Raw genomic sequence first — 14,269 nt, 5'->3', positions numbered from 1 at the left:
AAAAAAAAAAAAAAAAAAGAAAATGTTTATTTTGGAATCGGGCATTGCAATGGGAATACATGTACCAGAGTAAACTGTGTGTGTATTCAGGGAGGTAAAGGAAGACAAAGGTTTTTAAATTCTTTTCCCATTTGGCCCAAGAATACTTGCCAATAGTGCTTGCAGCTGCAGCATACCCCAAGATAACTTTGCCACAAAATATCTGGCTTTTATTAATATTATTATGTTTGCATCACCCCAGCGTATTGATTTTGAAAACAAAAGACATCATTTTATCTGTAGCATTCTGTTTTTAACAGTGGTAGTTCGATTTACACAACAGTAATTCTCGATGGCTGAAAATCAAATCCTAGAAAACGTAGCATTCCTTTACGTGATGTTAGTTGTTCTCAAACAGTTGTTGACCAAAGAGTTATTTGGTGAATCTGATTTTTCCTAAATAGACAATTCTGGTGATTCAGAGGATTCTGAGTTAGTTCTGTTTAGAAATAACTCCAAGAATACTTTTTATGTTTTATTTTCACATTGAAAATCAGTCAGATTTGCTTCAGCCCCAATGAGCGTGTTTATATAAAATTAAATGAGTGCTGGCAGCAAGCTGCACCTTTTGTTTTCTAAATGGGAAAAGATGTAAAGGAAAAAGGAAGAAGATGATTACATAGTAGTTTTGAGATGATTATCCTTGGCTACAAGAATCAATAACAAGGGTGATGCCAGTCCAATCAATGACCAGGGTAATGCCTGCAAATGGTTAGGCAGTTGCTGGGCAGATAGCCTCACAGAATTATATTTTTGTGTAAAGTTGTGATGGCCTTTGTGTAGGGTTGTGGGTTTGGCAATCTTTTGTGGTAATTCTTGTAGTTAGGCTTTTTTTTTTTTTTTTTTTTTTGAGACAGAGTCTCGCTCTGTCACCCAGGCTGGAGTGCAGTGGCTGTGATCTCGGCTCACTGCAAGCTCCGCCTCCTGGGTTCACGCCGTTCTCCTGCCTCAGCCTCCTGAGTAGCTGGGACTACAGGTGCCTGCCACCAAGTCCGGCTAATTTTTTTGTATTTTTAGTAGAGACAGGGTTTCACCATGCTAGCCAGGATGGTCTCAATCTCCTGACCTCGTGATCCACCCACCTCAGCCTCCCAAAGCTGGGATTACAGGCGTAAGCCACTGCCTGTAATAGTTAGTCATATGTACATGAGAACCCTCCCTTCCTGGTCTTCCCTGGCTCTATTTGTCAGGGCTTTGTTTTGTTTCAACGTAAGTGACTCTATTTTAATTCTGAGCACTTTTACATTCCCCTCTTTGAGAAAGATCTTTCTCCAAAAGCATCGCTGATCAATCATCCTGTAGGTAGGTTTTGATTGTCCCTTGGTGCCAGGATGGACCTGCCCCAGGTTGCTGGTCTGGTCCCATGTTGAAGAAGTGATTGGTGACTAGGAGTCAGTGTTAAAACCTTTGAAGGCACATTTGAGCAACAAGGGAGGTTTGAAAAGAGTGGCTGTCAGGCTAAGTGTACCTGGCGTTTATTGTTAAATCCAATTTTGTCTGTTCTGTAGTTTTTGCTATAATCTCAAAGTTCAGGACCAGAATTATTCTGTTAGGAGTTGTACTTCTTCAAAAGTTTAACAGGTAACAGATACAAATTTTAAAAGGTAAAATATAAAGTAAAACTAATAGTGTTATGACAATCCTAGTTAGTATAATGGTTTTCAGCTATGAACTAGGCTTAAAGGCAACCAATTGAATGAATCAAACGACTATTATCCTGTCAAGTGGAAAGGTAAGCATTAAGAGTCTCATGGGCCGGGCTCACTGGCTCACACCTATAATCCCAGCATTTTTTGAGGCCAAGGTGGGTGGATCGCTTGAGCCCAGGAGTTCAAGACCAGCCTGGGCAACATGGAGAAACCCCATCTCTACTAAAAATAGAAAAATTAGCAGGGCATGGTGGTGCACACCTGTAGTCTCAGCTACTTGGTAAGCTGAGGTGGGAGGATCACCTGAGCCTGACAATCAGAGGTTGCAGTGAGCCAAGATCACACCACACGATAGCACTCCAGCCTGGGCCACAAAATGAGACCCTGTCTAAAAAAAAAAAGAGTCTCATGATATGGAGTGTTGTTCTGACCTCTTGAGAAAAGCTGTCTATAGCATGGAAATGTCCTGGTTTGCAGTATGAATATCTCTGATGATGGCATTGAGCAGTGTCGTGCGATTTTTATGTGGTCCATATATCAAGCATAAGACTTATTCTTTAAAATTCATCTAGTTTTGAATTATAGGGCTTCAGGAACAAAACAGTTCCCATTTTTAGTATTTTCTTTACTTCTTTTTTCTTTTCTTTTTTCTGAGACAGTGTCACTTTGTCTCCCAGGCTGGAGCAGTGGCACAATCTCGGCTCACTGAAACCTCTGCCTTCTGGGCTCAAGCGATTCTTCTGCCTTAGCTTCCCAAGTCGCCGTTGGAATTACAGGCACATACCACCATGCCCTGCTACGCTGCTAATTGCTTTTTTTTTTTTTTTTATAGGTCAAGATGGGGTTTCACCATGTTGGCCAGGCTGGTCTTGAACTCCTGATTTCAAGTGATCCACCCACCTTGGCCTCACAAAGTGCTGGGATTACAGGCGTGAACCATCACACCTGGCCCTGTTTTTAGTATTCTCATGGAGGAAAGTTCGATTGGGGGGATGCAGAAGAATTTAGAATCTAATCTTGGCTATAGGTAGATAATAAGAACTCAAAAACAATGCACAGGGCTACAATCTAATAATAGGTGTATTATAGTTTTTCTTTTAGAAATAGTTTCTCTCTACATTGATCACATAGAAATGTCAGATTTAAAAACTTCTTGGGGCTAGTAAGCCAAAACCAAGGAAGACTTTATATTTTCCTACAGTGTGAAGGTTCCTGGGCCTGCCAGGAAGTGATAAGAGTTTACTCACGTCACTGTAAGGCTGAGAACTCTTGAAACCAGGTGTTCTATTCACGCTTTCAAATACGATATTTTATTCAAGGCATTGGTAATATAACCCATGTTTCCAATTGTATCCTGTTATAAAGAGAGAACAGATTTTTACTGAACTTATGCAAATAACCATATTGCCATAAGAAAATTCACAAATAACTTCTGAATTTTGGAGCGACCAAGTAGGGAGGAAAAGCACATGCTTCCACCTTTGTTCACAAAAGTATACTTTACCAAATTGCTGTAAACTATAGATAGCTTAAGAGAAAATTTCTTTAAATCTGGAAAACAAAACATTTAAGTTAAAAAACCAAGTTTTAAAATAAAAGTCATAAAAACATCTTCATCAGTTATTCAATTTCATGAAATTAATTTTTGTTTCCTTTGATCTTAATTAGCAGTTTTGTGAATTTCTCAGAGTTTTGGAAAACTTTTAGTCTATTGATCTTAAAGTTATTAGAAACTTGTTTTAGGAGTACTTGTTAGAATCTTTTCCATGAATCTGATTAGATGCCACTAGAAAAAAATGAAAACCCTGGATGATAGAGACAAATTAGCCATGTTTAAAATCTGATGAACATTTATTATAATCAGCAATTGACAAGTAAATGTATTTATTTTTGAGACATACAATCTAATAACCAAAATCATGACTGATAATATACTAGATTTTTAAGAATTCTATATTACTTTAGAAAATTTATATCAATAATATACCCATAAATGTAACAGAAAAAAACCTAGTATGACTTATTATTTGACAGTAATAATGACTTTCTATACATTTAATACATCAAATGAGCTTAATTATTTAGCATCTCTACAAAATGAGAGATATATCCTTTATTTTATTTTATTTTATTTTTCTTCATTTTTCATACAGGGTGCCACTGCAGGTAACCATCAGAGAACTGAATTTGCTATTTTCAAATATACAGAACTGAACAAAAACATTTTAGCATGGTGTCTTACTGTACATAGAAAACTGGTGAACATCTTCAGAAACTAAGACCAGGAAATAAAATGAGTGAATGCTATTTATTGATAACGTTTTTGAATCACTCAACAGTGTTAATATAGGCTATCTTTACCTGAAAGCAGAATTACAATTACTCACTCTGGCAGCACTGCGCAATTCTAATATGCAGGTCTAATGAAAAGTAGGTACAACCAGCAAGCAAGCAAGGGATAAATGCCATGTCTGCTTCCAAAGGGAGTGAGTGATTTGGAACCATGCTCTGCAGATTTTAAGAACTGATAATAGTCATCTTAACAGCTTAATATTGAGTTTCCCTTGAGTTGATTGTTGGCAATCAACAAAAGTGAGAATTTCTGAGATGAGCTAAATAGGATTAAAAAGCAGAACACTATCCATATAACAGAATTGCTGCTTCACAACTTTTGCCCAGTTCTCACCTGTTGTCCTACAAAACCTCTCATCTGCTACATTTTAGTGAAAACCTCTGCCAACTGTAACAGACTTTTCTCAGCCCAGCTCTATATACTTAGTATTTGAAACAAGGCTTGTGAAGTGGATGTGTCCACAGGAAAATGCAGTGTTTCTACTGGAGGTAAGTGTCAAGTTTCCTCTTTATGTTGTCAAAGGAATCTGCTCCCATATAATCAGCCTGGCCCTGTTCCCATCACTCCTTCCATTCTTCTGAGGATACAAAAGGCTGTGTCATAGCTGGGATCTCCCCAAGGGACAGATGTGACATGGCCCCTGAGACATCTTTCATATTTACATGTGAGCAGGTGTCTTTGACAAGGCCAAATTGTTGAAGCAGAGGTAAAACATTGTTGGTAAAGATGTTCCACCACAGGATGAGAAACTCTGGATCACTTTTGACACTTTTTGTTTGGGGATCATAAATATAATTCCATGGTTTGACTCGTACAGGAAATGCACAACTTTGGCACTTACACCAAAAACTTTAAATGCTAGGAGATGGGAGTATACAGAGATGCTGCTTAGGTTATAAATAAATGGCAAGTGTTTTCTGATATCTATTGTTGCCCAGCTGCTAAAAAATGTGTTCAGGTTGGGTGCAGTGGATCACGCCTGTAATCCCAGCACTTTGGGAAGCCAAGGCAGGTGGATCACCTGAGGTCAGAAGTTCAAGACCCGCCTGGACAACATGATGAAATCCTGTCTCTACAAAAATACAAAAATTGGCTGGGCATGGTGGCTCATGCCTGTAATCCCAGTGACAGGGGAGGCCAGCTGGACTTCCTGGGTTGAGTAGGGACTTGGGGAACTTTTCTGTCTTACAAGAGGATTGTAAAATGTACCAATCAGCGCTCTATAAAACACAGCAATCAGCACTCTGTAAAATGCACCAATCAGCACTCTGTAAAACACACCAGTCAGCGCTTTGTAAAATGCACCAATCAGCAGGATTCTAAAAGTAGCCAATCACGGGGAGGATTGAAAAAGGGGCACTCTGATAGGACAGAAATGGAACATGGGAGGGGACAATAAGTGAATAAGAGCTGGCCACCCCAGCCAGCAGTGACAACCCACTCGGGTCCCCTTCCATGCTGTTCAAGCTTGTTCTTTTGCTCTTTAAGATAAACCTTGCTACTGCTCACTCTTTGGGTCCGTGCCATCTTTAAGAGTTGTAACACTCACCACAAAAGTCCATGGCTTCATTCTTAAAGTCAGTGAGACCACGAAGCCAGTGGCAGGAACCAACTCTGGACACATCTTGGCGGCTCATCCAGGATATTGCCATGCGGTGAGTACCATTGGACCCCTTTCACTTGCTATTCTGTCCTATTTTTCCTTAGAATTCGGGACCTAAACACTGGGCACCTCTTGGCCAGTTAAAAGCGACTAGTGTGGCTGCCAGACTAAAGACATAGGTTTCAGGCTTTCTGGGAAAGCGCTCTCCAACAATCCCTGACTCTTTGAAGTCAGGACCATTGCTTTGCCTAGAACCAGCTCCCGCTTTTCCTGCACTTCTGGGCTGAGCCGAGGGTCAGCAGAGAGGAAAGCCATTCAGCTCCAGGGTCCCAACAAAAAGTTAGTTGTCCCTGCAGCCATGAGTGGAGCTCTCAGTTACATCACCCAAGTGAGACTTGCCTATCTATCCTATTTATCCTGACCCTTGCCTCCTGGGTCCTAATGCCTGTCAGTCAAACTTCCTTTTGCCTCTCTTCTCCAAGCCTAGTCCTGCTTCTAAAAACCACTCCCTAGTTTCTCCTATAAGGATGATTTCTAATAGAGATTTCAGGACTCTGTTCCCTTCTTTAGGCACCTGGGCTCACCAATCAGAAAGAACCAAAATTCTTCAATGGGAAATAGGCACCCTGGGACACATAATTTTTTACTGGAGCCCCATTGGGTGGACTATCTGGAACACCATCTATCTTTTTAGGATCCCTCCTCAGACTGCAGGCCTAACAAAGGCTATTCCTGAAGCTAGGATATGGGGAGCCTCAGAAATTATAGACTCCTAAATTGGGGGGATATCTTTCCTATTCATATGATGAGAAGTGAGGACAAAAGGTGTCACTCTTCCAACCCTGGAGATCCCTTCCCTCCCTCAAGGTATGGCCTTTCACTCCATTTTGAGGCATATCGTCTTTATAGGACAAGGGTAAGGTCCCAATACCAACAGGAGAAAACACTTAGGACTCTAACTAGCAGGTTTTTGAGAATGCATCGGTAAGGGCCACTAAATTCGACATTTCTCGATCCTCTTTGTGGTCTAAGAGGAAAGGCAAGGGTACAGGTTTTCAAGAATGCATCAGTAAGGGTCACTAAATCTGACCTTCCTCAGTCCTCTTTGTGGTCTAGGAGGAAAACAAGTGTTTCCGCTGCTGCTTCAGTGAGCGCAACTATTCCAAACAGCAGGGTCCAGAGACTGTTGTGGGTTCTTGGGCAGGGGAAGAAACAGACCAAAACCATGGGCAGTTTTTTCTTTCTGTTTTAGATGGGAAACACTCAGGCATCAACAACTCACCCTTGAAATGCATCCTAAGCCATTGGGACCAATTTGGCCCACAAACCCTGAAAAAGACATGGCTTATTTTGTTTATTTATTTATTTTTTGCACTATGGCCTGGCCCCAATATTCTCTCTCTGATGGGGAAAAATGGCCACCTGAGGGAAGTGTAAATTACAATACTATCCTGCAGCTTAACCTTTTCTATAAAAGGGAAGGCAAATGGAGTGAAATACCTTATGTCCAAGCTTTCTTTTCATTGAAGGGTAATCCACAACTATGCAAAGCTTGCAATCTACATCCCACAGGAGGACCTCTCAGCTTACCCCCACATCCTAGCCTCCCTGCAGCTCCCCTTCCTATTAATGGTGAGCCTCCGCTAATCTCCCCCACCCAGAAGGAAACAAACAAAGAAATCTCCAAGGGACCACAACCTCCCCCCGCCCCCCCGGGCTATCGGTTATGTCCCCTTCAAGCTGTAGGGGGAGGGGAATTTGGCCCAACCCAGGTACATGTCCCCTTCTCCCTCTCTGATTTAAAGCAGATCAAGGAAGACCTGGGGAAGTTTTCAGATGATCCTGATAGGTATATAGATGTCCTACAGGGTCTAGACCTTTGACCTCATTTGGAGAGATATCATGCTACTGTTAGGTCAAACCCTGGCCTTTAATGAAAAGAATGCAGCTTTAGCTGCAGCCCGAGAGTTTGGTATCTTAGTCAAGTAAATGATAGGATGACAGCCAAAGAAAGGGACAAATTCCCTACCAGTCAGCAAGCCATCACCAGTATGGATCCCCACTGGGACCTAGACTCAGATCATGGGGACTGGAGTCATGAACATCTGTTGACCTGTGTTCTAGAAGGACTAAGGAGAATTAGGAAAAAACCCATGAATTATTCAATGATGTCCACCATAACTCAGAAAAACGAAGAAAATCCTACTGCCTTCCTCAAGCGGCTATGGGAGGCCTTAAGAAAATATACTCCCCTGTCACCCTGCTCTCTCAAGGGTCAATTGATCCTAAAAAGTAAGTTTATTATCCAATCAGTCACAGATATCTGGAGAAAGCTACCAAAGCTAGCCCTGGGCCCTGAACAAAATTTGGAGGCATTATTAAACCTGGCAACCTTGGTGTTCTATAATAGGGACCTAGAGGAACAGGCCCAAAAGGAAAAGCGAGATCAGAGAAAGGCTGCAGCCTTAGTCATGGCCCTCAGACAAACAAACCTTGGTGGTTCAGATAGGACAGAAAATGGAGCAGGCCAATCACCCGGTAGAGCTTGTTATCAGTGTGGTTTGCAGGGACCCTTTAAAAAAGATTCTCCAATGAGAAACAAGCCGCCCCCTCACCCATGTCCACTATGTCAAAGCAATCACTGGAAGGCACACTGACCCAGAGGACAAGGGTCCTCTGGGCCAGAAGCCCCCAACCAGATGATCCAACAACAGGACTGAGGATGCCTGGTGCAAGCGCCAGCTCATGTCATCACCCTCACTGAGCCCTGGGTAAGTTTAACCATTGAGGGCCAGGAAATTGACTTCCTCTTGGACAATGGTGCAGCCTTCTCAGTGTTAATCTCCTGCCCCAGACAGCTGTCCTCATGGTCCGTTTCCGGAGGAATCCTGGGACAGCCTGTAACCAAGTATTTCTCCCACCTCCTCAGTTGTAACTGGGAGACTTTGCACTTTTCACATGCCTTTCTTGTTATGCCTGAAAGTCCCACACCGTTATTAGGGAGGGACATATTAGCCAAAGCTGGAGCTATTATCTACATGAATATGGGGGACAAGTTACCCATTCATTGTACCCTACTGGAGGAGGGAATCAACCCTGAAGTCTGGGCATTGGAAGGACAATTTGGAAGGGTAAAAAATGCCCACCCAGTTCAAATCAAGCTAAAACCCCACCACTTTTCCTTATCAAAGGCAATACCCTTCAGGCCTGAAGCTCATAAAGGATTACAGGATATTGTTAGACATTTAAAAGTTCAAGGCCCAGTAAGAAAATGCAGCAGTTCCTGCAACACCCCAATTTTATGAGTACAAAAACCGAATGGTCAGTGGAGACTAGTGCAGGATCTTAGTCTCATCGATGAGGTGGTAATTCCTCTATATCCAGCTGTACCCAACTCCTATACCCTGCTCTCTCAAACACCAGAGGAAGCAGAATGGTTCACTGTTCTGGACCTCAAGGATGCCTTCTTCTGCATTCCCCTGCACTCTGACTTCCAGTTTTTCTTTGCCTTTGAGGATCCCTCAGACCACACATCCCAACTTAGGTGGACGGTCTTGCCTCAAGGGTTTAGGGATAGCTCTCATCTGTTTGGTCAGGCACTGGCCCAAGATCTAGGCTGCTTCTCAAGTCCAGACACTCTGGTCTTTCATATGTGGATGATTTACGTTTGGCTACCAGTTCAGAAGCCTCATGCCAGCAGGCTACTCTAGATCTCTTGAACTTTCTAGCTAATCAGGGGTACAAGATGTCTAAATCGAAGGCCCAGATCTGCCTACAAGTCAAATATCTAGGCCTAATCTTAGCCAGAGGAACCAGGGCCCACAGCAAAGAATGAATTCAGCCTATACTGGCTTATCCTCACCCTAAGACATTAAAACAGTTTCAGGGGTTCCTTGGAATTACTGGCTTTTGCCAACTATGGATCCCTGGATACAACGAGATGGCCAGGCCACTCTATACTCTAATCCAGGAGACCCAGAGGGCAAATACTCATCTAGGAGAATGGGAACCAGAGGCAGAAACAGCCTTCAAAACCTTAAATCAGGCCCTGTACAAACTCCAGCCTTAAGCCTTCCCACAAGACAAAACTTCTCTTTATACATCACAGAGAGAGTGAGAATAGCTTTTGGAGTCCTTACTCAGACTCATGGGACAACCCCACAACCAGTGGCATACGTAAGTAAGGAAATTGATGCAATAGCAAAAGGCTGGCCTCACTGTTTATGGGTAGTTGTGGCGGAGGCCATCTTAGTGTCAGAGGCTGTCAAAATAATACAAGGAAAGGATCTCACCATCTGGACTACTCATGATGTAAATGGCATACTGGGTGCCAAAGGAAGTTTATGGCTATCAGACAACCACCTGCTTAGATACAAGGCACTACTCCTTGAGGGACCAGTGCTTCAAATATGCACGTGTGCAACCCTCAACCTGCCACTTTTCTTCCAGAGGATGGGGAACCAATTGAGCATGACTGCAAACAAATTGTAGGCCAGACTTATGCCACCTGACATGATCTCTTAGAAGTCCTCTTAGCTAATCCTGACCTTAACCTATATAGTGATAGAAGTTCATTTGTGGAGAATGGGATATGAAGGGCAGGTTTTGCCATAGTTAGTGATGTAACAGTACTTGAAAGTAAGCCTCTTCCCCCAGGGACCAGTGCCCAGTTAGCAGAACAAGTGGCACTTACCCGAGCCTTAGAACTGGGAAAGGAAAAAAGAATAAATATGTATACAGATAGCAAGTATGCTTATCTAATCCTACATGCCCATGCTGCAATATGGAAATAAAGGGAGTTCCTAACCTCTGGGGAAACCCCCAATAAATACCACAAGGAAATCATGGAGTTATTGCACGCAGTGAAAAAACCCAAGGAGGTGGCAGTCTCACAGTGCCAAAGCCATCAAAAAGGTGAAGGAGAAAAGGCAGAAGGAAACTGTCAGGCCGACGCTGAGGCCAAAATTGCTGCCAAGTAGAACCTCCCATTAGAAATACCTATGGAAGGACCCTTGGTGTGGAACAACCCTCTCCAAGAGATTAAGCTGCAGTATTCCCTGACCGAAACAGAACGGGGACTTTCACGGTGGCATAGTTTTCTCCCCTCTGGGTGGTTAACGACAGAAGAGGGAAAGGTACTCATACCCAAAGCCAGCCAGTGGAAAATACTTAAGACCCTCCACCAAACTTGTCATATGGGTATTGAGAATACTCATCAAATGGCCAAATCCCTATTTACAAGGCCAAATCTCCTCCGGACCATCCAGCAAGTAGTCAAAGCATGTGAGGTGTACCAAATGAATAATCCCTTGGTACATTGTAAGGCTCCTCTGGGGGAACAAAGAATAGGGCAGAGGACTGGCAGTTAGACTTCACCGATAGGCCTAAGTCAAGGGGATTCAATACTTGTTGGTCTGTGTTGATATCTTTACAAATTGGATACAAGCCTTCTCTGCAAGACAGAGAAGGCTCAAGAAGTGGTTAAAGTCCTAATTCATGAAATGATTCCTAGATTTGGGCCTCCCCAAAGCTTATAAAGTGGCAGCTTTTAAAGCTTCCCCAAAGCTTATAAAGTGACAGTCCAGCTTTTAAAGCCACGATAACTCAGGGAATTTCTGGGGTGCTAGGATACAATATCACCTTCACTGCGTCTGGAGGCCACGATCCTCAGGGAAGGTTGAGAAGGCAAACGAAACACTCAAGAGGCACTTAAGGAAACTAACACAAAAACCGCATCTCCCATGGCCTACTCTCTTGCCCATGGCCTTATTGAGAATCTGAAATTCTCACAAAATAGGGCACCTACTATCCCATCAGTGTAATTATACCCTACAACTTTAAGGCCCAACTGATCATAGTAACTTCTGAGTCACCCAAACAGCTCCATTCAGATGGCTTGTCCACTTCTCAGGTCTCCCCAAAATCATCACCACCTCCCTGCTTAACAAACAGTCCAGGTTTTGTAATGGCGAACATACTCCCTGCATGACCATTCACCCCTGGGGCCCCTGCAGCAGCGCCCCCATCACTAGTGAATGTCTTCTCATCCCCTCTTTCAATCACTCTCTTGAATGGTTCCTAGCAGATACAAAAAGTTTTTTTTTTTCCCAATGGGAAAATAGAACACAGGGAGCCAATCAGTTTGCTCCCAACAGCCCTTTCCAGCCACTCACCGGAGCTACCTTAGCAAGTACTCTAGGAGTATGGGAAAATGAAAACAACAAACTCACACACCTTTTTAACATACACAACCAGCCAAGGCATATTCCTCTTATGTGGAACTTCAACCTATATCTGCCTCCCCACCAACTGGACAGGCACCTGCACCTTAGTCTTCCTAAGTACCGACATTGACATTGCCCCAGGAAATCAGACCCTATTAGTGCCCCTCAATGCTCAAGTCCATCAGCACAGGGCCATACAACTAATTCCCCTACTTAGAGAGTTAGGAATGGCCACTGCTACAGGAACCAGAATAGCCAGTTTATCTACTTCACTGTTTATCTACTTCACCACACTCTCAGAGGATTTCTCAGACAGTTTGCAAGAAATAACAAAATCTATCCTTACTCTACAATCCCAAGTAGACTCTTTGGTAGCAGTGACTCTCCAAAACCGTCAAGACCTAGACCTCCTCACTGCTGAGAAAGGAGGACTCTGCACCTTCTTAGGGGAAGAGTGTTGTTTTTACACTAACCAGTCAGGGATAGTAGGAGATGCCACCCAGGGTTTACAGGAAAAGGCTTCTGAAATCAGACAATGCCTTTCAAACTCTTATACCAACCTCTGGAGTTGGGCAACATGGCTTCTCCCCTTTCTAGGTCCCATGACAGCCTTCTTGCTATTACTTGCCTTCGGGCCCTGTATTTTTAACCTCCTTGTCAAATTTGTTTCCTCCAGGATTGAGGTCATCAAGCTACAGATGGTCTTACAAATGGAAACCCAAATGAGCTCAACTCACAACATCTACTGAGGACCCCTGGACCGACCTGCTGGCCCTTTGACTGGCCTAGAGAGTTCTCCTCTGGAGGACACTACAACTGCAGGGTCCCTTCTTCGCCCCTGTCCAGCAGGAAGTAGCTAGAGTGGTCATTACCTAATTCCCAACAGCAGTTGGGGTGTCATGTTTAGAGGGGGGATTGAGAGATGAGGCCAGCTGGACTTCCTGGGTCAAGTGGGGACTTGGGGAACTTTCCTGTCTTACAAGAGGATTGTAAAACGCACCAATCAGTGCTCTGTAAAATGCACCAATCAGCACTCTGTAAAACGCACCAATCAGCAGGATTCTAAAAGTAGTCAATCGTGGGGAGGATTGAAAAAAGGGCACTCTGATAGGACAGAAATGGAACATGGGAGGGGATAATAAGAGAATAAAAGCTGGCCACTGCAGCCAGCAGTGGCAACCTGAGTCCCCTTCCATGCTGTGGAAGGTTTATTCTTTTGCTCTTCACAATAAACCTTGCTACCGCTCACTCTTTGGGTTCATGCCATCTTTAAGAGCTGTAACACTCACTGCGAAGGTCCACGGCTTCATTCTTAAAGTCAGCGAGACCATGAACCCACCGGCAGAAACCAACTCCGGACACACCAGTGCTTTGAGAGGCCAAGGTGGGTGGATCATGAGGTCATGAGTTCAAGACCAGCCTGGCCAAGATGGTGAAACCCCGTCTCTACTAAAAATACAAAAATTAGCCAGGAGCAGTGGCAGGCACCTGTAATCCCAGCTACTTGGGAGGCTGAGGCAGGAGAATTGCTTGAACCCAGGGGGCGGAGGTTGCAGTAAGCCAAGATCGCACCACTGTACTCCAGCCTGGGCAACAGAGTGAGACTCCGTCTCAAAAAAAAAAAAGAAAAGAAAATTCAAAAATTAGCCAGGCATGATGGCAGGTGCCTGTAATCCTAGCTACTTGGGAGGCTGAGGCAGGAGAATCAGTTGAACCTGGTAGGTGGAGGTTGTGGTAGTCCGAGATTGTGCCATTGCACTCCAGCCTGGGCGACAGAGTGAGACTCAGTCTCAAAAAAAAAGAAGAGAAAAAACAAAAAAAAATGTGTTCAGTAAGCCTTGGTCCCCACCATCAAAACTACCTTGCTCAGAAGCAAGATGAAACCGCAGATTATATATTTAAACTGAAGGCTGATAAATGAAGACTTCGGAATTGAAGCAGTCAGGCCACCTTGGGTCTGGTCCTGCTGATATTTCTTCTCTCTCAAAAAGATCATCAATATTTCCTAGGACCAAAGTATCTGCATCCAAGGATACACATTTTGAATACTGTATAAGCAACCAGCAGTGGAGCTTTGTCAGCGTGATAGCCAACTCTGGCCTCTTCATTAAGGATAGATGAGCAGAATCGTGACGTCTAAGACATCTACCATGATGACTTCAGCAAAGACGGTCTCTAAAACTTTTCTTACGGAGTCTGAGACTTGCGGGGTGGCGAGTACGACCAGCCTCTTGGTGGTCCTGTGCTATTTCAGAGATGAGCCCAGGGCCAGGACAGCTTTGGTGTAGGCATCATTTGTGGTCAGTGTCGCAAAGGCCTGATCTGTCATGGTGTTGCCGAGGGTGCAGGCAGCTGGGGCAGCCGCAGGTTGGGAGGGAGCAAGGGCAGGGAGGAGGCGCAG

The 14,269-nt window shown here is 43.8% G+C and overlaps 1 pseudogene; it reads right to left on the bottom strand.

Annotated features, from left to right (window-relative positions):
- Positions 1 to 4,699: 4,699 nt before the first annotated feature.
- On the bottom strand, positions 4,700 to 14,197 carry LOC105541118 (annotated as a pseudogene).
- Between the last annotated feature and the right edge of the window lie 72 nt (positions 14,198 to 14,269).

Source organism: Mandrillus leucophaeus, unplaced genomic scaffold (genome assembly GCF_000951045.1).
Source record: "Mandrillus leucophaeus isolate KB7577 unplaced genomic scaffold, Mleu.le_1.0 Scaffold233, whole genome shotgun sequence".
NCBI classification, from domain to species: Eukaryota; Metazoa; Chordata; class Mammalia; order Primates; family Cercopithecidae; genus Mandrillus; species Mandrillus leucophaeus.
The sequence above is the reverse complement of the archived record's forward strand: the minus strand, read 5'-3'. Positions and strand labels throughout refer to the sequence as shown.